Source organism: Mobula birostris, chromosome 22 (assembly GCF_030028105.1).
Source record: "Mobula birostris isolate sMobBir1 chromosome 22, sMobBir1.hap1, whole genome shotgun sequence".
Lineage (NCBI taxonomy): Eukaryota > Metazoa > Chordata > Chondrichthyes > Myliobatiformes > Myliobatidae > Mobula > Mobula birostris.
The window spans coordinates 63,865,281-63,890,113 of NC_092391.1; the positions used below are offsets into that span (position 1 = coordinate 63,865,281).

Below are 24,833 nucleotides of genomic sequence, written 5' to 3' on the forward strand. Positions count from 1 at the left end.
GTGAGCCCAACCATTATCAATACTCTTCAAAGATTGTCTGCCTGGCACCAGTGGTCACATAACCAGGACTTGTGATATGCACCACCTGCTCCTGATCAGGGTGAGGGGCTAAGCAGGTGTTACAACTTGCCCAAGGATGACCTCCAGACTGGTAGAGAGAAGGAGCACCTTACACCTCCTTTGGTAGTGACGTATCTCCACCCCGCCATACACTTTTGGGTGTGTTGGTTGTTCATGCAAATGAGGCACTTCACTGTATGTTTTGATGTACATGCGATAAATAACCCTGAATCTGAATCCTGTACTAATCCCATTCAACTTGAACTCTTCCCACATTCTTGTTAACGCTGCACCCTACCAACTCCCTCTCAGTTCAAAATTTGCAATGGTCAACTAACTTGTTGACCTGCATGTTGTGTAATGCGGGTGGACACTCGAGTACCCAGGGGAAAATCGAGTTAGGATTGAGCCTGAGGAGTTGTGAAGTCCTTGTGCAGGATTCCCTAAAAGCTAACTTGCAGGTAAAGTCAGTAATAAGGAAGGCAATTACAATGTTAGCATTCATTTCAAGAGGACTAGAATATAAAGAGACTTTATAAAACATTGGTCAGACCACATTTGGAGTATCGTGAGCAGTTTCGGGCCTCGTATCTAAGAAAGGATGTGCTGGCATTGGAGAGTTCAGAGGAGATTCACAAGAATTATCCCAGGAATGAAAGGGTTAACGCATGAACAGCATTTGATGTTTCTGGGCCTGTTCTTGCTGGAATTACGAAGAATGAGGGGGAATCTCAATAAAAGCTATGGAATAATGAAAGGCTTAGATAGAGTGGACATGGAGAGGATGTTTCCAATTATGGAAAAGTCTAGGATCAAAGAGGTCAGGCTCAGAATAGATGAAGGGGTTCTCATCCGTTTTTATGCCATTAGGCAAAAGGTCCATGGACTAGAGGGATGTTCCTTTAGAACAGAGATGAGAAGGAATTTCTTTAGCCAAAGGCTTGTGCATCTGTGGAATTCATTGTCACATACAACTGTGGAGACCAAGTCATAGGGTATATTCAAAGCAGCGGTCAATAGGTTCTTGGTTAAGTAAGGATGTCAAAGGTTATGGAGAGAAGGCAGGAGAATGCGGTTGAGAGGGAGCATCAATCAGCCATGATGGAATGACAGAGCAGACTCGATAGGCCAAATGGCCTAATTCTGCTCCTTGTCTTATGGACTCAAGGACTGTGAGGAACCAGCTGCATGAGCAGCAACACTCCAACAATAAAATGCATGTTCAAAATGCAAGTTTCTGATTGTTTTACTAGGCACACAAGCAAACAATTAACCTGAACTGTATGCTGTTCCTATGCTTCTGCACTAATATAGTTTGTCTAACCCCATCAACTAAGCATTCTATCCCATTTTCCCTGATCCTCTCCCCTGTGCCAATAAGCTCCAAAAGAGGAGTATAAGATTAATGCATATATAGTATGACGCTCAAAACACTGGAGGAACTCAGCACGTCAGGCAACATTGATGGAAATGAACAAACAGTCCACTTATCGGGCTGAGGCCCTTTATCAGCACTCGATGAAGTCATCATGGACTTGAATGGTCTCGGGCCAAATCGCCGACTGTCTATTAATTTCCATCGATGCTGTCTGACCTGTTAAGTTCCTCCAGCGTTTTGTGCATGTGTCCCTATGGATTTCCAGTATCTATGGAATCTCACGTTTATGATTTATTGCTCGAGGACCTCTGAGACTCCAAAACCTCTGAGGAGTCAACCATTAATCAGTGCATTAGGGGGTGGACAAAATATTGACAGCTACATCTACCCACTGGGCAAACAAAATACTGCTAACACAGACAAAATGGTGGAGGAACTCAGCAGGTCAGGCAGCATCTACGGAAATGAATAAGCAGTCGACATTTCAGGCCGAGACTCTTCAACAGGCCTGGAAAGGAAGGGGAGAAGATGCCAGGATAAAAAAAGATGGAGGAGGGGAAGGAGGACAAACTAGAAGGTGACAAGTGATGCCAGGTGGGTGGAAAAATTAAAGGGCTGAGAGGAAAGGATCTGACAGGAAAGTAGGGTGGACCATAGGAGAAAGGGAAAGAGGAGGGGCAGTTCCAAGGGGAGGTGATAGGCAGGTGAGGAGAAAAGACAAGAGGCCAGAGTAAGAAATAGAAGAGGGAAGGAGGAGAGTGGAAAAAATTACCACAGGAAAATATTTTGCATATTTATATAAATAGATATATATAATAATTTTATGTATTTGCACTTGTGCCACAAAAAAATAAATTTCATGACAAACATGAGCAATAATAAAACTATGGCTGGGTTGAGTTGTTCTCTGACCTTGGCAATTTACTTGCAGACGTTCCATCATGATGTGAGCAGACATCATTCAGTGGATGTGGGAGATTTTGTCAGTGCACTGTTGATCTCTTTACATGGGACGAAATGTTAGCAAGCAGATTGCCGTGATCAGAGAACAACTCAACCCAGCCGTCGACCACCCGAGCTACCCACCTCCGAATTGTAATAAACCTGTTTTGATCCCACTCATTTATTGGAAGCCATTTTCAAATCTTATAAAAACAGCAATGGTGCCAGCAAGATTTCATCTGTATAATGACATAACAATTAAAATTGGCAACATGCCGGCAAACAAAGCAGAACGGCTTTAATAAAAGTGGCCAAGTAACAGAGGCAAAAAGCACTCCAGTAAATTCCAGCTGACTTTGAACTTTCAAAAGCATTTATCATTCCAAGTGTGATTGTATGCAAAGAAAATCAAACAAGACTTGACTCAGAATCGTGGATGGAACTGGACACAAGAGCAGAAGCTTAACTGATGAAGTGGTGGCGCGGTAAAATAGCAACATGGTAGTGTCATGGTTTTCAGCAGGGGTCCCCAACCTTTTTTGCAACGTGGACCAGTTTGTTATTGACAATATTCTTGTAGATTGGCCGACCCGGGGGGGGGGGGGAGGGGGGGTAGGGTTGCCAACGGACAAGAGTAGCAGTCAAATACATTGTGTTTACCCTGAGAAAGACTACCATGACCATGAAGCCTTGCGCGGGCACCAGTGCACAAGTGTATACGTGCCAATTTTTCTCTACAAATCATTCTTGGCGATTCTGTTGGAGGGGGGTGTTAATCACGATCGGAATATAGGTGATAAGTGGCTAATACACTCAATTTCATATATAAAAGGGTTTATCTAACGAATTTAATATTAAACACACAGCACATATTTTCCTCGCATTAATATAGTGATAAGTCAATTATCAGGGGAGGACAGGGGAGCTTGAAGCAAGTGTTGAACGAACTTCCAGTAGAAGTGGTAGAGGCAGGTTCGATATTATCATTTAAAGAAAAATTGGATAGGTATATGGACAGGAAAGGAATGGAGGGTTATGGGCTGAGTGCAGGTCAGTGGGACTAGGTGAGAGTAGCATTCGGCACGGAATAGAAGGGCAGAGATGGCCTGTTTCCATGCTGTAATTGTTATATGGTTATATAAGTCACTTATAAGTCAATAGCATCACAACATTTTAAGTAACGTTTGGATATTAAACACACAGCATGTATTTTCCCCATATGAACATATAAAATCATTACAACACACCAATATCGCTGAATCAGTGGGAGCCCTGGGCTGAATACTTGTTCCCTGCAACAAGAGGGGTGATGGGAGACAGCGATACTCGAAGGGGGGTTCCTTATGTCCAGTCTATTCCGCAATTTTGTTTTCGTTGCATTCATTGCAGAGATACGTTGGAAATGGAAGCAACATTTTCAGTGCTTTCGTGGCTATGTCAGGATATTTAGCCTTGACTTTGATCCAGAATGCCAGCAGAGATGTTATGTCAAACATACTTTTCAGCCCGTCATCATTTGCAAGCTCGAGGAGTTGATCTCCTTCTCGCGCTGACATGGATGACGCGCGGGTAATGACCTCACAAGCGTAATGACCTCACGTGTGTTCAAGCTCAACAGAGGGCATAACAGGGAATGAGGAAAGGTGCAGCTGACTCATATCGCCAAATCATATTGTTTCCTCACGGCCCGGCAGCACATGCTTTGCGGCCCGGTACCGGTCTGCTGCCCGGTGATTGGGGACCGCTGGTTTACAGTACAGCTTTACAGTACAGGTAAACTGCGTTCAACCACTGTCGCTGTCTGTAAGGAGTTTGTACGTTCTCCCCACGACCGCATGGGTTTCCTCTGAGGGCTCTGGTTTCCTCCCACAGTCCAAAGACATACCAGTTGGCAGGTTAACTGGTCATTGTAAATTGTCCTGTGTTTAGAGTAGGATTAAATCGGGGGATCGCTAGCCAGCACAGCGAGAGGGCTGGAACGGTCTTTTCCACGCTGTATCTCTGAATAAATAAATCCTGTTTGGGCTGTGCCTCAGTCTAATAGTGTCCATAAGAAATGAGGCATGCCGATAAGGTGAATGGACACAGTATTTTTCCCAGGGAAAGGGAATCAAACACTAAAGGGCACAGGCTCAAGGTGAGAGGGGAAACATTTTGAGAGATTGTAAAACATAGGAGCAAAATTAGGCCATTCAGCCCATCAAGTCAGCTCAACCACTCCATCATGGCTGATTTATTTTCCCTCTCAATCGCATTCTCCTGCCTTCTCCCCATAACCTTTGACAACCTGACTAATCAAGAACCGATTAAATCTCCACTTTAAATATACTCAATGACTGGGCCTTCACAGCCATGTGGGATATTGTTTTCCACAGATTCATCACCCACTGGCTAAAGAAATTCCTCATCTCTGTTCTTAAGGGACATCCTTGCATTCTGAGGTTGTGCCCTCTGGTCCTCGACCTAAGGGGCAACTTCTTCACGCAGAGTGTGGTCTGTACATGGAACCAGCTGCCAGAGGAAGTAGTAGAGGCAGGTACAATAATTACATTTAAAAGGCATTCAGGCAGGTATCTGGATAGGAAAGGTTTAGATCAGGGTCCTAACTTTTTTTATGCCATGGATCTTTACTATTAACCAAAGGGTCCATGGACCCCAGGTTGGGGACCCCTGGTCTACAGTGATGTGGGCCAAACCCAGGCAAGTGGGGCTGGCTTAGATAGTCATCTTGGTCAGCAAGAATCAGATGGACCGAATGGCCTGCTTCCCCAGTTTACGGGGCTGAAAATTCCTTACTGCTAATTGAGTATGTGTTTTGAAGTTTAGTTATCATGATTTAAATACCTGGTGGGCAAATTTCACAAAGCAAGACCTCACAACGATTAATACAGTTAAGATGGGCGCCATGGTAACGTAGTGGTTACAGCTCAGGGCATTCTGGAGTTCAGAGTTCAATTCCAGTGCCCTCTGTAAGGAATCTCTCTATGTTCTCCCGGTTTCCTCCCACAATCCAAAGACGTACCAGTTAGTAGGTGAATTGGTCATTGTAAATTGTCCTGTGATCACATCAGGGTTAAATTGGGGTGGCCAAGAATTCTGGGCCTGTGCAACTCGAAGGACTGGAAGGACCTACTTTTCACTGTATTGCTGAATGAATGAGTGAATCAATCAATAAAGGCCAGTATTTTTTAAATGTCACCCAGAAGTTAAAGAACAACAATGACAACTACAAAAAAACTCTTTTGAGAGTATTATAGTAGTATTTTTACTTCATTTAACACCAGCCCAAAAAAGTTAACAGGGCCTCAAGCATCACTGAAGCTCACTGTGGCCTCTTTCAAATATTCGATGAATTTGTGATTACTGGAAGCAAAAGTCACTTGTTTCCCCACAGAGTTCCAGAGAAAAGCAGCCCATACTCCTACCCCTCTACCACTCTGAGGCAACATTCGAGCCCTCTTCACATTGTCCCACATCTGCTATTGACTGCAAAGTTGCCGATCAGGTACAACGGCTGGCGGCTAGCAAACTCAGGCAGAGTCTGCCTTTCCCAACAATCTCTTATCTAAATGCTTCAGATTCTTTAAAAAAAATCCTTCCCACCCTCTGCAGATCTTAGTTGAAACACTCATTTTTCTTCTCAACCCATCAGTTCACATCCCACAAAGGATCCTGCCAAATTTTCCCTCAATTATAAGAAAGACTCCTTTCTATAAATTGGACACATGCAAATGGACACAACAACATAGATTGAAATGTGATGTCTTAAAAGGAAAAAAGGCACTTTTAAACCGTGGTAAACCAAAACGCTGAGAAAACAAAAAAGATAGGTATCTTGACATATCAGAATTGAACCTCATGCACGAATGGAACCCCATCTGCCCTTTCACAATGGTTTGAGGCCTTCCCAACAGTCTAACTTACAGACAGCATTTCTTCATCTGACCACAACGTGAATGCAGAGCAAACAAACACTGAAGCAAGCTAGCATCTTTAAAAAAAAGATCACTCCACCTCAAGGCCTCGTTAGCACAATTGGAATCTAAATCCAGTACGACATGCCCTTCCCACCACCTCCACCATACAAGCCTGCCTTCACTTGATTCCTTAGGCATGTTGAAGCTCACATCAGCAGCAATTTATAAACTTGTAATACCGAATCCAGGTTCCTCAAGATGAAGCACTTATGACACAGGCTCACTTTAAAGGACTCTAAACACATGTTCTCAGTATAATTTATAACTTCTTATTGTTTTATTTCCAGTTCGAGGTTGAGGCACATTCGAGAAGTGATCGGAGTGAGGTAGAGCTGGAGTCAGGGCATGCAAAGCGGAGAAAAGTTGGAGCAGAAGAGTTTCAGAGTCCATCCATCTAAACCGAGGGTGAGCTCTGATCGATCGAAGCCATTGATTACATACATCTTGATATATCTCCTGCTTTCACTAATCACCTGCCACCTTGTACTTCTTCCTCCCCTCTCCCACCGTCTTACTCTGACTTCTCTTTCTGTCTGGTCCTGATAAAGGGTCTCGGCCTGAAACGTCCACTGTACTCTTTTTGCACTGGCTCTGTCTGGCCTGCTGAGTTCCTCCAGCATTCTTTCTGTCAATCTAAGCATCTGGCCAATTTTGAAAGGTTGGGTATGAGCCGAGACATGGTGGCAGGGTCTGGGTCCAGAGAATATTGATGTGGCAGGGCACAGATCATCAGCAAGGGTTGATCCAATGTTTGTACGATTTAAATGCCAGGCCAGATGGATTGAAAGGGAGGGTGTTGGGACTGGAAGTGATGGTCAAGCTGGTTCTGCTCGCTGATCTGCGACATTTGAACTGTTCTTCACTGAACTGAGGCCTAGTCCAGCTGTTCCGGGCTCCGTGTCTGTGGACTCACTTTCATTCTGAACGCTGTTGTTTGCTTGATTTGTTTGCATGATTTGTGTTTTTTCCCCTCTCTGTGCATTGGGTGTTTATTGGTCTTTTTTTAAAAAATGGTTTCTTTTGGGTTTCTTGTTTTGTGGCTGCCTGTAAGCAGACAAATCTCCAGGTTGTATAATTTATACATACTTTGATAATATTCTTTGAACTAACTTCATACAGTTTGTCTTTATTTGCACATCGGTTGCTTCTGATGTAGGCCCCAGCAGCCTTTTGAGCCACATCATCTCAGCAACACCCAATAACCTCGATTAACCCTAACCTAATTACAGGACAATTTACAATGACCAATTAACCTACCTGGAACATCTGTGGACTGTGGGAGGAAACCACAGCATTTGGAGGGAACCCACACGTTCCAGAGGGAGGAAGCACACAGACTCCTTACAGCAGGTGCCGGAAATGAACTCCAAACTCTGACACCCCAAGGGGTAATCGTGTCGTACTGACCGCTCTGCCACCTTGGTGCCCCGTATATTTTTTATGCACTCACTGCCTACAGATTAGCTCATTATATTAAAACTTACTTTGCCTGGAAGCATTACGATAGTTTTTAGATGAGGGAATCCAGAGTTCAGATTTCAATTCTGGCACCCTCTGCTCCACCGTGAACAATGTGGGTTTTTCCTCAGGTGCTCCAGTTTCCTCCGACAGTCCAAAGGTGTACCAGTTAGTAGGTTAACTGGTCATTGCAAATTGTCCTGTGATTAGGCCAAGGTTAAATCAGGGGTTGCTGGGTGACACGGTTTGAAGGACCATTCTGTGCTCAACCTCCAAATTAAAATTCAAAAATATATATTTATACGGTGACATTAAAAAACGGCCGGGTAATTTGAAACTGTTCTGTTTGAACATGCTCTAGTTCCAACTTTTTGATTGACATAAGGATCAGCCAGAGCGGAAGAATACCATAGATCAGGGGTTCCCAACAAGGGGTCCACAGACCTCTCAATTAATGGTTAGGCTCCATGGCATAAAAAGGTTGGGAACCCCTGCGGTAGATTAAGTCATTAAAACACACGTATTAAAGGCATCTGCTCCCATTGATCCCTGGCACAGCAGCCGCTATAATTCATTAGGAGTTTGAGGAGATTTGTTATGTCACTGCAAACTTCTGTGGAGAGCATTCTAAATGGCTGCATCAACATCCGGTATGTGGGGGAGAAGCGGCTACTGCGCAGAATCAAAATAAACTGAAAAGAGTTGTGAACTTAGTCAGTTCCATCATGGGCACCAGCCTCCATACCATCTACAATGACAAGTGTCTCAGAAGACGACGTCCATCATTAAGGACCCTCATCACCCAGGTCATACCTTGTTCTTACTGCTACCATCAGGAAGGAGGTACAGGAGCCTGAAGGCACACACTCAACCATTCAGGAACGGCTTCTTCCCCTCTGTTGTCCAATTTCTGAATGGATATTGAACCCAAGAACATTACCTCACTACTTCTTTTATTTCTATTTTTGCACTACTTATTTAATTTAATTGTACTTAATTGTATTTAATTTAACTGTAACTTAATTTAATTGTACTGCTGCCACAAAAAAAAATTCACAATATATGCCGGTGATATTAAACCTGATTCTGATTCTACTCATCCCTGGGAACCCATAACATCTTATGCAAAAGTGCCAACCAAACATGAAAAAAATAAAACATCAATAACTACAATTAAACGAGAAAAAATACAGACTGGACTTTACTCAATATTTATTCCACATTATCACTGGAATTAACTTTTAAAACATGCCATCAGAAGCATCTTAATTCTCGTGCTCCTGTGGGTCAATTTTATTTGTGTGCTCCTCGTGCTCAGGGGCCAGTGAATGAAAGCCGTAGCTTGTTTTAACAGATGGATGATAGCTGCCTTATAGATTACACCGAAGACCACAAAGCCTTCTTTCTCTAGTGGCAACATCAATTATTTACTCATTTGGAGTGGTTCGTGTGTTGTTTTTTTTCCCAGCTATGTCTATGAACAAATGCTTATCTGGTGCTATCTGTGATACCCCCAATCCTCTAACAGCCAAGGCGGTTTTTTTTTTATACATTGCTAGGAGATTTACGTTTGTGGATCTCATTTGTGGCTGCATTTCTTTGATTTAATAACTCTCATCGTTTTTGAACGCCGTTTAACACCATCTCCATTCAAATTTAGCTGCGAGCATGAATGTTTTGAGTATGTCTCTACGAAAACATGATCAAAGCATTCACCGATGAAATACTTCTAAGTCCTTTCTCCTTTTAAGAATGTTAAGTCCTGTTTGATGGATTTTAAATATTGTATTGCAAAAATCCAGAGCATACTTTGCAGGGGGCACAAAGGACTTTCACACCCCCACTTCCATGTACACTTAAAATGTTCTTCACACAACAGAAGAGCTACTAAAGGGTTAATTAACCATTTAACACAACCCTACAGTTACTGAAAGTGCGGATTCCTGAATTACAGACAAAATGCTTTTATATTTTTACCATTTCTTAACCAGCTCAGTCACGTTGATGCAAGAGGTAGAAGGATTATATATTAAATATATCGTAAATACCCTTACGACTGGAGAAATCTATTAGGCCGAGGACAATAGACAGCTTTCTAGGAGTTGGGGGAAAAGGGGATGTCCCAGTAATTAGGGCAATAACAACATGCTGAGTCAGCCAACCTCAGCTGGCATGGCACGAAATGGAGCCAGTTGTTCCGGGACAGAGGAAGTTAAGTGGGTCAGCCATTACACAAAAGACTTACGGAGTTTGATTGACCACACAACCAGCCCACCCCAGGTTCAATAACATCACAGGCCATCCTTTACCTCAGCTCCACTTCCCTCCGTCTCCTTGCAGAACAGAAACCCGCAGCAGACTCTTAACAGATTTAATGACTGCTCCCTGGGGTAGAAAGTAGAATGCACAGAGGAGTTATGTCTCCTGAACGCAGGTGGACACCCTCTTTACTCTGAGACAAAGCCCTCTTAGATTCAGACAGAGCAGAGAAACCCAGCTTCCAGAACCTACCCGGTTAAGCTCTCTCGCAATCACATATGACTCAATAGGATCGCCTCCTACTTGTCTAAAACTCCAGAACAAAACACCAGAGGCTCACTCTGCTTCATGACTCCTCACAGAACAACAGCATGGCACAAGGCACTACACGGCAGCTAAGGGGAAAACTGTTCGGCTGAGGGACATCTGTAGGCTGCACGCAGTTAAAAGATCAGACAGCGACCACCTTGCAGCCAGAAGGCAGGGTGGGTGGGGGATGTGAAGGTGGAGGGGACAACAAGAGAATACTTGCTCAAGGTTTACATCATGTTATGGAAGAGGGAAGGAGAGGGTGGGGGTGTGGAAAGAGGGGGTGGAGAGGGAGAGAAAGAAAAAAGTGGGGCTTCTATATATAACAATTACAATTTCAGCACAGAAACAGGCCATCTCGGCCCTCCTAGTCCGTGCCAAAAATATACGCCAGTCAGTGAGGGACGCTATGAAGGGGGGGCCAGGGAGGGGTTCTGTATTAGAGGAGGCTTCAGAAAGACACCTCAATGAAAAGGGGTGAACACGCCCAACATTCTTTTGGCAAGATTTTAAAAAATATATATAGAAATCACAGACGGTAAACTCACTGGAGTCAGAATTGAAAGAGAATTGAATAAAGGAAATCATTTATGATCACAATGCTATTAGTTTCAATATAATTATGGAGAAGGATAGGTCTGGACTCAGGGTTGAGATTTTTGATTGGAGAAAGGCTAAGTTTGAGGAGATGTGAAAGGATTTAGAAGGAGTGGATTGGGACAATTTGTTTTATGGGAAGAATGTAATAGAGAAATGGAGGTCATTTAAAGGTGAAATTTTGAGAGTAAGTTAAAATTAAATTAAAATCATTTAAAATTATGAGGGGGATAGATAGAGTTGATGTGGATAGGCTTTTTCCATTGAGAGTGGGGGAGATTCAAACAAGAGGACATGAGTTGAGAGTTAAAGGGCAAAAGTTTAGGAGTAACATGAGGGGGAACGTCTTTAATCAGAGAGTGGTAGCTATGTGGAATGAGCTTCCAGCAGAAGTGGTTGAGGTAGGTTCGATGTTATCGTTTAAGGTTAAATTGGACAACTATGTGGACAGGAAAGGAATGGAGGATTATGGGCTGAGTGCAGGTCGGTGGGACTAGGTGAGAATAAGAGTTCGGCACGGACTAGAGGGGCCGAGATGGCCTATTTCCGTGCTGTAATTGTTATATGGTTATTTCTGGCCTTGAGCAGACAGCAAGTGGGAAAAAGTAGAAATGCAGATTCCTCTGCCAGGCACTAGCATAGATTCAACGGGCAGAATGTCCTGTTTCAGAGTGACTGAAGGGGTATGACAGCTGAACACAGCTGTATGGCATTAACACACCTGTCCTCTTAAATGTTTCATCTTTGTGATCCTGAGGCTGGATGAGTTGAATGCATATTTTGGTTGCCCCATCACTCCTCATTTCTCACTCAACTGGAGATACCAACACGTGTCAAGGTGAGGTCTCATTACTGAAGGAGCAGCTGAACACGCTTGCCAGTTGGCACCTTGTTCTCATTGTTACCATCCTGAAGACAGACACTCAGCGATTCAGGAACAGTTTCTTCCCCTCTGCCATCAGATTTCTGAATGGACATTACCTCACTACGTTTTTATTTCTATTTCTTCACTGCTCATTTAACTATTTAATATTTATTTACTGTAAGTTATATGTTATGTATTGCATTGTACTGCTGCTCAAAGTCAACAAATTTCATGATATATGCTGGTGGTATTAAACCTGATTCGGATTCAGCCCAGGGATAAAAATATTTATCACCTCATAGAAACAACTTCAGCCACCCTCTTACCGATACTGATTTAGTAGGTGCAAGAGTGAAATTTGGTGTGGTCTTCAGCTGCTGTAGCCCACCCACTTTAAGGTTCGACGTGTTGTGCATTCAGAGATGATTTCCTGCACACCGCTGTTGTAATGCGTGGTTATTTGAGTTACTGTCACCTTCCCGTCAGCTTGAACCAGTCTGCCCATTCTCCTCTGACCTCTCTCATTAACAAGGCGCTTTCGCCCACAGACCTCACACACTGGATGGTTTTTGTTTTTTGCACCATTCTCTGTAAACCCTAGAGACTGTTGGGCGTGAAAATCCTAAGAGATCAGCAGTTTCTGAGATACTCAAACCACCCCGTCTGGCACCAACAATCATTCCACAGTCAAAGCCACTTAGATCACATTTCTTCCTCATTCTGATGTTTGGTCTAACAACAACTGAACCTCTTGACCATGTCTGCATGCTTTTATGCACTGAGTTGCTGCCACATGATTGGCTGATTAGATATTTGCAATAACAAGGTGCACAAGTGTATAGAATAAAGTGGCCACTGAATGTACGATACTGGCTTACTGTTCTACACATACACATCCTTTAGAATAGCAGACCTGAAATGAATCTCTGTTTGATCCACCCCACAATAATTCTTTTCACTCCCAAGAACAGACAGGTTTCTCAAATATTTGCAACAGCTTAAAATGTGATTCAGCTTTGCACAGAACCCCTGCAGAAATCCAATACGACCAAATTGCATACAAACCAAATGTGCGCATTTTCATCATCCATTGCATATGACCATCACCTTGAAAAACCCAGCCCCTGAGATATTCCCACCACCCTGAGACATGACCACCACCCTGAAATATTCCCATCCTGAGATCCCCACCCCGAGATATTCCCACCACCCCGAGATCCCCACCCTGAGACATCCCCATCACCCCGAGACATTCCCACCACTCTGGGATACCCGCTACCGATGACACCTCATCCAATTTACTACCATTCTACACCCTGCCCTGAAATTCACTTTGGACAATTTTGAACTTCTCTTTCCCTTTCCTTAATCTCCCTATTCTCTTTCCCCTCCTTCCATCCAGCACATCTGCCCGTCACCAGCAGATCACACCACTTCCCTTATTTGTTTCGATGCTCCACCTCCCTCTCATATCAGACGCCATTGCCTCCTGGCCCCGCCCACCCACTCCCCTCCAACCACCATCTCCTGAAAGCTACAGGCACGATGAAGGAAACCATGAACCCAGCCAAGATCCAGACCAACAATGGTTCTCTTGAACCACACCTGGGGCACGACAGAGAAGATGACCAAGGACAGAGATCGAGGACCTTCATAGCTGCCCTAAACACCAGCAACACCAGTAAAAGGTATACAGGCAGTAACTAACTACGGCACAGTAAAAGGCATACAGGCAGTAGCAGTAACAGTAACTAACTACAGCACAGTAAAAGGACGATACGAAAATAAATGTTAATAGACAGGCAGTAACAGTAACTAACTATGGCACAGTAAAAGTCACTTCCAGCCCAACGAACCCTATGTAACAATTAACCTACTAGCCCATACATTTTCGGAACGTGGGGGGAAGCTGAAGCATCAGGTGTAAACCCACACATGGTCACACAGTGAACATACAAACTCCTTAAAGACACTGGCAAGAATTAAACAGCGCCTTGGGTTCAATTCCCACTGCGGTCTCTAAGGAATTAGTTAGCTCGTGCCATTTAAAGAACAAAGGCCATGTCTCAGTTGGCTGGTTTTCAACCTGCACCATATGAAGTTCTCGGCAGGAGGCACCAGGTAAGAACAAATCCAACAGAATATTTTACCTACTTCAGCAAAATTTACAGTGGGGATGAAACACAAGAGGAGTTCACTTTCATCTTCAGACTACCTACATGTTTGATCATCTCGATATTTCCCCATGCTTCATTTAAATATCAGAACACAACTTTTAATATAGATACGTCACTCTCCTCAATTCACAGAGAAGCAGATGGTATTGTTAAGTCCATAAGACATGGGAGCAGAATTAGGCCATTTGGCCCATTGAGTCTGCTCCATCATTTCATCATGGCTGATCCATTAGCCTCTTAGCCCCAATCTCTTCTTTCTCCCCGTAACCCTTCATGCCCTGACTAATCAAGAACCTATCAACCTCTGACTTAAATATACCCAATGACTTGGACTCCACAGCTGCCTATGGCAACAAATTGCAGAGATTCACCCACCACCTTCTAGCTAAAGAAATTCCTCCTCATCGCCGTACTCAATGGATGTTTCTCTATTCTGAGGGTGTGTTTTCTGGTCTTGGACTCCCCCACCATAGGAAGCATCCTTTCCACATCCACTCTATTGAGGCCTTTCAACATTCAATAGGTTTCAATGAGGTCACCCCTCATTCTTCCAAATTCCAGTGAGTACAGGCCCAGAGCCACCAAACGCTCTTCCTATGGTAAGTCTTTCAATCCCGGAATCATTTTCATGAACCTCCTCTGAACCCACCTCTCCAATATCTGCACATCCTTGCTTAGATAAAAGGCCCAAAACCACGCACAATATTCCAAGTGGGGTTTCATCAGTCTCAGAATTACATCTTTGCACTTATATTTTAGTCCTCTTGAAATGAAGGCTAACCTTGCATTTGCCTTCCTCACCACTGACTCAACCTGCAAAACTAACCTTTAGGGAATCCTGCCCAAGGACTCCCAGGTCCCCTTGCACCTCAGATTTTTGAATTTTCTGGAGGTGCAAAGGGACTTGGAAGTCCTGGTGTAGGATTCCATAAAGGTTTTTGTGTGCGTTCCATGCAGTTTTCTTCTTTAGGGACACATCCTGGTCAATAACATGCTCAATTTACAGTACTGTTGGCTCCAATCACAAGAGAAAGATGGCACTGGGCTGTGGTCTCCATTGAGGTTGTGGCTCAGGCTCAGTTGTTTCTTTTAGGTTCATAGGAATGGCACTGGGGGCAGAGAGGTGAGTTAGGATTCAGGTCAAGGATTCGGGACATGGATGTGGGACAGTAAGAGGTCAGGTCAGAGTCCAGGCTTCTGGTCAATGCTTTGCATTCAAAGGCCAGCAATGCGGACGTGAAGAAGGACAATGTGGTTGCATATCAGGCTGGCAGGTGCTGTGGACAAAGACCAACACGGGCAGAAGCCAGTGAACCCCTGGCTACACAAGTCACTAGAGTGAGTTCAAGTCCCTGTTATCTTTGAGGCCTGGAGTCTGGGTCCAGTCATGAGCCCTGGGGCTGATACCAAAGATTGAAGTCCCCCAAAGTTTGATCTGAAATCCAGAAGTACAGGCTAGATGGCGAAAGCTCCGGGTCTGTGAAGCAACTGGGGAAGATGAAGGCTCGATGCCTGCGAGTCCAAGTCCAATGGAGGCTGGAGGCCCAGAGCGGCCTGTCCTGGGGTTGCAGGTGTGGTGTGTGTACCTGTGTCTGTCTGCATCTGCGTGAATGGAGGGAGGAAAGGGGTTGTGTTGTTGTTGTTTTGCTCTGCATTGTGGACGTACTATGTTGGCACAGAAGTATGTAGCATCACTTGCGGGCTACCCTGCAGTTGTGCTGGCTGTTTATGCATTTCACTGTACGTTTTCATGAATCAAATATCAAGAGGCAATACTGGACACTCATCAGGAAATGAATAAACAGGACAAATCTCCAAGAAGTATGGAATTGCTGCTCTAAAGAGCTTCTAAGGGCCATATCATTCTGTAGCCAAGTCCTCTCCCTCTGTCCAAGGATATGGATGCCACATTGTGCAATCCCCAGTTGTGGCTAATCCAGTAATAAAGGGCCCTAATATGTTGCAGGCACATAAGACATGGGAGCAGAATTAGGCCATTCAGCCCATCAAGTCTGCTTCACCATTCATTCCATCATAGCTGATTTATTATTCCTCTCAACCTCATCCTCCTGCCTTCTCCTCACAACCTTTGATGCTCTCACTAATCGAGAATCTATCAACCACCAATTAAATATACACAATGATTAGGCTTCCACAGCTGTCTGTGGCAATTAATTCTACAGATTCATGAGCCTCTGGCTAAAGAAATTCCCCCTTAGCTCTGTTCTAAAGGAACACCCCTCTATTCTGGTCCTAGACTCCCTCCACTGCAGGAAACATCCTCTTCACATCCACTTGGTCTAGGTTTTTTAATAATCATAAATACGAGAAAGTCTGCAGATGCTGGAAATCAAGAGCAACAAACACAAAACACAGAAGGGAATTCAGCAGATCAGGCAGCATCTATGCAATGAACATCAGTCGATGTTCCAGGTGGAGATCCTCCTTCAGGACCGAAAAATTCTGCCATCTTCTGTTCAAGTCCTAGAGAAGGGTTTTAGCACAAAATATCAACTGTTTGTTCATTTCCATCGATCCTGCCTGACCTGCTGAGCTCCTCCAGGAAAGGGGGGGGGGGGGGGCGCGCTTATTACTTTTTTGAATATTCTACAGCTTTCAAGATTTCCCCCCTTCCCACCCCCATTCTTCTAAATTCCACTGACAGCAGGCTCAAATCCAACTTTGGAAGGGACTGAAGAACAGAAGAAATCAGCTAATCACTTTGAAAGTAGGTTATTTATTGCATCGTATTATGTTCCCTGGGAGTTTACCAAAGGCTCTCCGCATACAATGTGTTGCTTTTGAAGTTCCAGTTCAACCTGCTCAGGCAAAACAGGTCTCAACATCTTCACTCCTGATGGGAATGTGACTTAAGATCATAAGATATAGGAGCAGAATTAGGAGAGTGGACCATGTTTTTTCCTCTCTACAGATGCTGCCTGACCTGCTGAGTTCCTCCAGCACTTTGTGTGTGTGCAGAATCTCCACTCTGTTCTACTGGGCATTCTGCCATGGCCACTGTAAATATTTCTTTCCAACAACCCCTTCAAATTCATGAGACCTCCTTCTCAAAGTTACAAATGAACTAGTTTCCACCAGCCTTTCAGGCATCAGTGTGCACAAAGTAAATCCTCCCCGCAACCATGAGGCAGGGAAGTTGCAAAGTCGACCCTCAGCAAAAGCACAAAAACAGGAGATTCTGGAGATGCTTAACATGCACAAAACGCTGGAGGAACTCAGCAGGTCAGAGCATCAATGGAGAGGAATGAATAGTCAACATTTCGGGCTAAGACCTTTCATCAGGACTGGAAAGAAGCCAAGATATCTCCCCTCCACCCTTCATTTCCAGATCTAATGAGGAGTCTCTGCCCAAAATGTTGACTGTTTATTCCTCTCCATAGAGGCTACGTGACCTTCTGAATTCCTCCAGCATTTTGTGTGTGCCACTCGGCAAAAGCATTGAGTCCTGAAGAAGGGTCTTGGCCCTTAACGTCAACTGTTTATTCATTTCCATAGATGTTGTCTGACCAGGGGAGGAGGGGAGGAGGGTGTGTGTGTGTCTCTCTCTCTCTTTGCATTTCAGCATCTGCAGAATCTCATGTTTGTGAAAAACACCATTGGTTTTGCACTGGGGTGTGATAGATCTTCCTGTTCTTCACAGTCTTAAAAAATTTGTACCAACATTGGGAGGCATTCAGCTGTTCAAATCTCTTAATGCTTCAATTAAAAGTAAAAATCATGCAATGCAAATCTAATTATCTTCATCACCCTCCACAGATCGCAAGTGGGTGAGAAGGGATAAAATGAGGCTGAATTTTGCACAAATTTATGGAGAAAAATAATTAGATTTGCTTTGTACGATTTGATTTGGAGCTTAAATGAGATGACAAATACAGGCTAATGAGAAGAAACAAAGCTCAAAGTTTATTATCAGAGTACATTTTCTTGCAGGCATTCACAGAGAACAAAGAAATACAATAAAATCAAATAATAAATACTGACTAGCAACCAATGTGCAAAAGACAAACAGTGCAAATACAAAAAAAACACAATAATAATTAATAAATAAATAACTTAGAACATGATTTGTAGAGTCCCTGAAAGTTAGTCACAGGTCACGTTCAGTGATCAGTTCAGGGGATGGAATCGGTAAAATGAAAACTGCATTGATTTTTCTAGCAGATGAACCTCAGGAAAATTAAGTTGCTCTTGCTGAAGGTAAAACATACAGTCCTGTGCAAGTCTTAGGCACATGTATATAACTGGATTTGTCAACGTGGAGTGGAGTGCGAGTTTGTAAATCTGACAGGGGCAAAGAATGCTGGGAATGGCGAGGGTGAAGTGCCATGGGAGGGGAGTGGGACAGCTGTCCGAAAAGGAGTGCCAGAGGTGCAGGCACAAACAGCCCTGAGACATGAGGCAAAGTCAGTTGATTCCAAACAATTAGCTTATTGATCATTACAGAATGCCTCTCTGCTGATTCCTGCTCCCTCCCCTCTCCCTTCCCCTTTTCCCAACCATGATTCCCTTTTCCTGCCCCCTTCCCACTCTCAGTGCACAATACAGACCCAGATCAGAATCAGGTTTACCATCACTCACATTATGTGATGAAATTTGTTTTTTTTTCTGGCAGCAGTACAGTGCAATATATAAAATTGCTACAGTATTATACAAACATTGTAAAATTATAATATACATATACACCTACGACTTTTGCACAGTATTGTAGATTCAAAAGAAGCAAAGAGGTTAAACTATGGAGAGAGAAGACAGTCACTTTGTTTGCTCTCCCTTCCACACCCAATGTCTAGAAGACTGTGTGATTCATTTAGGTGTTTAAAGTGACAATAAAGAGAGAAGAGAGAAAGAATGAGAATGAGAGAGGGAGAGAGGATGAATATCACAGTGAAATTAAATTAAAGAGCTTTCAATACCAGTCATCTCCCACAAGTGCGATCCCAAACCCTTGCTTCATTTCTCACCACTATGGAAGGATTCATGAATTTCAAACAAAGGAGCAGAAAGGCAGAACAAGTTTGACGCATTGATGGGCCGACTCCTTTCTCCAAGTTCAAGGGGAAAATTCCTTATCAGTTTCCAGAAGTATTACTGTCTTCTAACACTGCCAACAATCTGCACTTCAATATCATCTGTTTCAGCATTTGTCAGACTCCATACCCCTCAGATTCCCTTTTTTAAACATTCTGTCTAAAATGTATTGGGAGACGCTGCAGAATAGGCCCTTCCCGTCTTTCGAGCTGTACTGCCCAACAATCCCCAGATTTAACCCCAGTCTAATACGGGACAATATACAATGACCAATTAACCTACCAACCAGTACATCTTTGGACTGTGGGAGGAAACCAGAGCACCCAGAGGAAACCCACGTGGTCACAGGGAGAACATACAAACTCCTTACAGACAGCAACACACATCAAAGTTGCTGGTGGAACGCAGCAGGCCAGGCAGCATCTCTAGGAAGAGGTACAGTCGACGTTTCGGGCCGAGACCCTTCGCCAGGACTAACTGAAGGAAGAGCTAGTAAGAGATTTGAAAGTTGGAGGGGGAGGGGGAGATCCAAAATGATAGGAGAAGACAGGAGGGGGAGGGATGGAGCCAAGAGCTGGACAGGTGATTGGCAAAAGGGATATGAGAGGATCATGGGATGGGAGGCCCAGGGAGAAGGAAAGGGGGGGGAAAACCCAGAGGATGGGCAAGGGGTATAGTCAGAGGGACAGACTTGAATTTCCAGCACCTGCAGAATTCCTCGTGTTTATGTCCTTACAGGCAGCAGCGGGAATTGAATCCAGGTTGCTGGTACCGTAAAGCGTTGTGCTAACCACTACACTACCGTGCCACCCCAGTACCCTAAAGCATGTACCATTTACCGGGGGTTCCCAACGCTTTTTTATGCCATGGACCAATAACATTTGCAAGGATAATGGTAACATGGACCCAGGTTGGTAATCTCCTGAAAGGAAAGGACCCCTCACACTAACTCTCCCATAAAAGTAAAAAATATATATATTTCTGGTAAAGGAGTACTTTAAAAAAGAAAGGTAATTGCACTAATTTTAAGTTGCAATTTGCAGAGTGTGCCTCAGATACCAGTGAAGATAACGTAAGATATTTGGTCTCACACAAAACCCCTCCCAATTTTCATCATGATAGTAAGAGTTATGCCACACAGTGGGTTCATAGTAAAAGATTAAAGATGACAGAAAAAAAGCATAGATATCAAATTAACAGGGCTACCCACAGACATTCAATTAAAGCATCAAGTCAACAGTGGTATAACACAGAATATCAATCAAACTTGCCAACAAATAGAATTGTGCAAAAGAAAAAAAGATGTAAATTAAAATGCAAAATGTTGGAAATACTCAGCAGGTTATGCAGCAACTGCAGAGAGAAACGAGCCCCACATTTGAGAAATGCATCCAATTGTTTCAGCACGTAGTCTGAAAATTTTGATTACAGTGAGAAGGATCTGGTTAAGAAATGGGAGTTAAACTACGGGCATTGGGACACCTTCAAAAAGGCAGCATCCATCATTAACATCTAGAACATACTGAGCTACTGACACGATGAAGGAAACCCTGAACACCACCAGAGATGGAGGACCTTCATTACTGTCCTAAACACCAGCAGTGTACTGGGCAGCAAAAAAACATCTGAGACATGCCCTCTTCTCATTGCTACCATCAGGGAGGAGATTTGGTAATTTGGAGGAGATATGGTAATTTGAAGGCACACACTCAACAGCTTCTTCCCCTCTGCCATTAGATTTCTGAACAGTCCAAGAATTCATGGACATTACCTCACTATTTTGCTCTTCCACTGTTTAATTTATATTATTTATTATTAATTTTTTTTGCATTTACAGTTTGAAACAACTGTTTGCACACTGGCTGAATGCCCAATTTAGTACTACGGTTATTGTTCTGTTATGGATTTATTAAGCATGCCTGTAAGAAAATGAATCTCAAGGTTGTATATGGTGACACATTGCACTACGATAATAAGTTTCTTTGAATTCATTGTAGCTTATAGTAATATTTTTTATGTACTACACTGTACTGCTGCCAAACTTACAATATATGTCAGTGATAACGAACCTGATTCTGATTCTAAAGGTTTAGTTTTATTTGTCACATGTAAATTGAATCAAATGAGCGAGGCCTGTTCTGAGGGCCATGGCTCCGAAGCCATCAAAACATGCCCACAACTCACTGACCCTAACTGTGTGCTTTTGGAATTTGAGAGGAAGCGGGGGCACCAGAAGGAAACCCACATGGTCACAGGGAGAGCATGCAAATTCCTTAAAGGCAGCAGCGGGAATTGAACACGATCTGTAAAGCAATGCGCTAACTGCCACGCTGTCGTGCCACCTCTGATTCACTTAGATGGCAAAGGAGATCAGAAATTCACTGCTTTGAAGGCTTACTAACAGAAAGGTCCACATTAAAAGCACACAGACATTTGCCAAAGAAGCTCTGACCTACAAGTCGACTGTTGAAAGGAATGCACAGCTCTTTATCAGCTGGTAAACACATGATGGACTGCATCTGTGTCATAAAATATTTCAATAATTCCACCATTCAGAGCTAATGTTTCCAATCAAATTTTCATCAAAACCAGCTGCGATGAAACACCATCATAGATGTACTAATAGTTTTTCTTTCTCCACAGGCGCTGCTCGGTCTGCTGAGTGTCACCCACTGTTGATTTAATTACTAGCATCTATCTGGTTTTGCTTTTGAACAAACATAAAATGCTTTAAGTTCACATCCTAAACTTACAGCACCGATATACAAACATACTACAGTCCAGTCAGATTTATAGGAATGTACAGTATGCATGCATACATTCTGTTCAATCTAACTCCTTGAGAAATATTTTAAGATATAAATCAGCTTTTAATTAGTGACCTGAAAAGCAACAACCTATCAAAGTACACAACAAAATCATCTGACAACTTCCAAGACATTTTCAAACTTTCTCTATTTGACCATGATTATCTGCTGTTTACCTTTTCCCTTCAAAGACACATTGACAATTTCGTTTGAACAGAGTTCCCTAAGAGTTGTTACTGTAGATGAAACCAAGCGCAGACCCAGTCAGTAGTGTACACAGAAACCCATTGAATTATACAGTCAAAAAAACATAAAAACAAGTTTCTTAACATTTATATAATGAATCAGATATGACAAGCATGGGGAAGTATTGCTAAAAAGATGACAAAAGCCTTGTTGGGAAAGCGTACATTTAGAATGTTTTTAAACTGTTTTACTTATGAATTGATTGGTTGATTGTGACTGTAGTCTTGCACTCAGGACAACCTAACACATCTCGTAATTGGGCAAGCTCCAATTAGTGACCCTTCAATAAATAACCTCAGATCATCCCTCCATCCAGAGTTTCAAAAAAATGCTAAGTTTAATTTTCAGTGCAGAATAACTAATTAATCGGCCTTTTTAAAAGATCAAAAAGCTTTATTTCTTTCTTTCTAAAATTAAATGCCAGCTTTTTTCACCCTTACTCCCCACCCACTCCAGGAGAATATTATTTTACCATACCTTACAATTATACGGTAGAAAATATTGTGAACATTTCCACTAATTTCACACAATGAAAAACAAGCCCAGCAAGCACGACTCAAAATGGTGTTTCTAATTTTTTTTAAGCATTGCTGTTTGATGTCAATAGCCCCACTCGGTATTTACATTTTACTGTGCCTAAACCACTCAAATCACAAGTCTAAAATTATTTACAAACTCTTCAATATCACACATCAAAACCCACACACACACTGAATGCACATTTCTCCAACTCTAGGAAGATATTTTGTCAAACAGGTTCAGTACATTTCCCTATTTATGTCAGCTACAGAATAAAATTTACGCTTAAAAAAATACATCAGCCAGTAAGTTCTGAACTAACTCTACCTTCTGTTGCACACAGCACCGGCACATATATAATCATAAATTTCTGCACTAATCTTAGAGAATAAATAAACTTTTTATATGAAAGTTGGAATCTAGCGATAGCGACTGGGCAAGCGTTAATCTATCAGGAATATTTATTTACTGGGTTGCAGAAAATTAAATCTTCTAAATGTAGTTTCATATCCCACGGGTTAAAGAGACACCCAGATTAGTGCGATAGCGCAGCTTCGGGTCAGATTAAGTAAGTAATCGTTATCAAACTGCCCTGAAACGAAGAAACCAGGTTTAAATTGAGGGGTGGATAATTGAATTTAATAAATTTTACCTCCGGACTGTGTCCCCTGGCGAGTGAATGCCAACGTGCTCTCTCTCTCTGCACACAAGACCACTCCAAAGCGGCGGGCAGAGATGGGGGAGGGAGAGGCAGTGCAACGAGAGGGGAAGGTTTAACCAAAAAAATTGCCCAATTCGGAGCAATGCAAGGACAATGGGCAATATCTCCATTTATCATTAAATCCACCGCCTGTGGGAAACGGGGGGCTCAATATCCTTTGCATTAAATAGACAAGACCAAATGCAAACACACACAAAAGTTTATAGTGCCTGCTCCCCCACCCCCACCCACCCCCTTTCCCTGCGCTGACCGACACAAGCTTTGGATCCGAAGGAGCTCTATCCCCACCACCTTCATGAGCTCTGGACATATTTGCATGTATTGTAAAATGCAACGACACGGTGTGTTATAATTGCTGGAATGGGTCGGTGTAAATGTAATTGAAATAGAAAAGGGAGAGGGGGAAATAAATACGCCTATCTTCATTTCACCAGAGACTCTGAGAGGGAGAGGGTGGAAGAGAAAGGACAGGGCTGGCCAGCCTGGTACCGACGCCCGGTAGGCACCACAGGGCGATCCCCCTCTCCCCTCCAGCGGAAACCGGGAGCCCCGCAGACGCCTCCCCGGCCGCCCCCGTCCCCTCACACACAAAGCGAAAGCCCGTCAACCCTGGGGAGGGAAGGGACAGAAGGTCAGGGGGGTACCTTGAGACATCCGCCGAGGCTTTCAGTGCACCGCTCCAGGGTTCATTTCACCGTCTTGCCAGCGCCATCTTTGCTCACCAGTGACGTTGGTAGCGCTCACCCCTGACCCAGTGTTTGAATCGGAGCCAAGGGAGAGGGGGAATGGGAGAGAGGGAGGGAGGGAATGGGAGAGAGGGAGAGGGGGAATGGGAGAGAGGGAGGGAGAATGGGAGAGAGGGAGGGGGAATGGGAGAGAGGGAGGGAGGGAATGGGAGAGGGGGAATGGGAGAGAGGGAGGGAGAATGGGAGAGAGGGAGAGGGGGAATGGGAGAGAGGGAGGGAGGGAATGGGAGAGGGGGAATGGGAGAGAGGGAGGGAGAATGGGAGAGAGGGGGAGGGGGAATGGGAGAGAGGGAGGGAGGGAATGGGAGAGGGGGAATGGGAGAGAGGGAGGGAGAATGGGAGAGAGGGAGAGGGGGAATGGGAGAGAGGGAGGGAGGGAATGGGAGAGGGGGAATGGGAGAGAGGGAGGGGGAATGGGAGAGAGGGAGGGTGGGAATGGGAGAGGGGGAGGGAGGGAATGGGAGAGAGGGAGAGGGGGAATGGGAGAGAGGGAGGGAGGGAATGGGAGAGAGGGAGGGGGAATGGGAGAGAGGGAGGGAGAATGGGAGAGAGGGAGAGGGGGAATGGGAGAGAGGGAGGGAGGGAATGGGAGAGGGGGAATGGGAGAGAGGGAGGGAGGGAATGGGAGAGAGGGAGGGGGAATGGGAGAGAGGGAGGGAGGGAATGGGAGAGAGGGAGAGGGGGAATGGGAGAGAGGGAGAGGGGGAATGGGAGAGAGGGAGG

General features: G+C 43.9%; 1 protein-coding gene across 6 annotated transcripts in view; it reads right to left on the bottom strand.

The window, feature by feature from the left end:
- hic2 (hypermethylated in cancer 2) overlaps positions 1–24,088 on the bottom strand; it is a 171,925-nt gene extending 147,837 nt beyond the window's left edge. For 2 of the 6 annotated variants that reach the window (XR_011882891.1, XM_072240898.1), the window contains exon 1: positions 24,009–24,088. The gene's annotated coding sequence lies outside the window, so the exon portion shown is untranslated. Of the gene's footprint in view, positions 1–23,295; positions 23,452–24,008 lie in introns of those variants that run through there. The other 4 variants (XR_011882893.1, XR_011882894.1, XR_011882892.1 and 1 more) reach the window with 4 other exon arrangements.
- Positions 24,089–24,833: the final 745 nt, after the last annotated feature.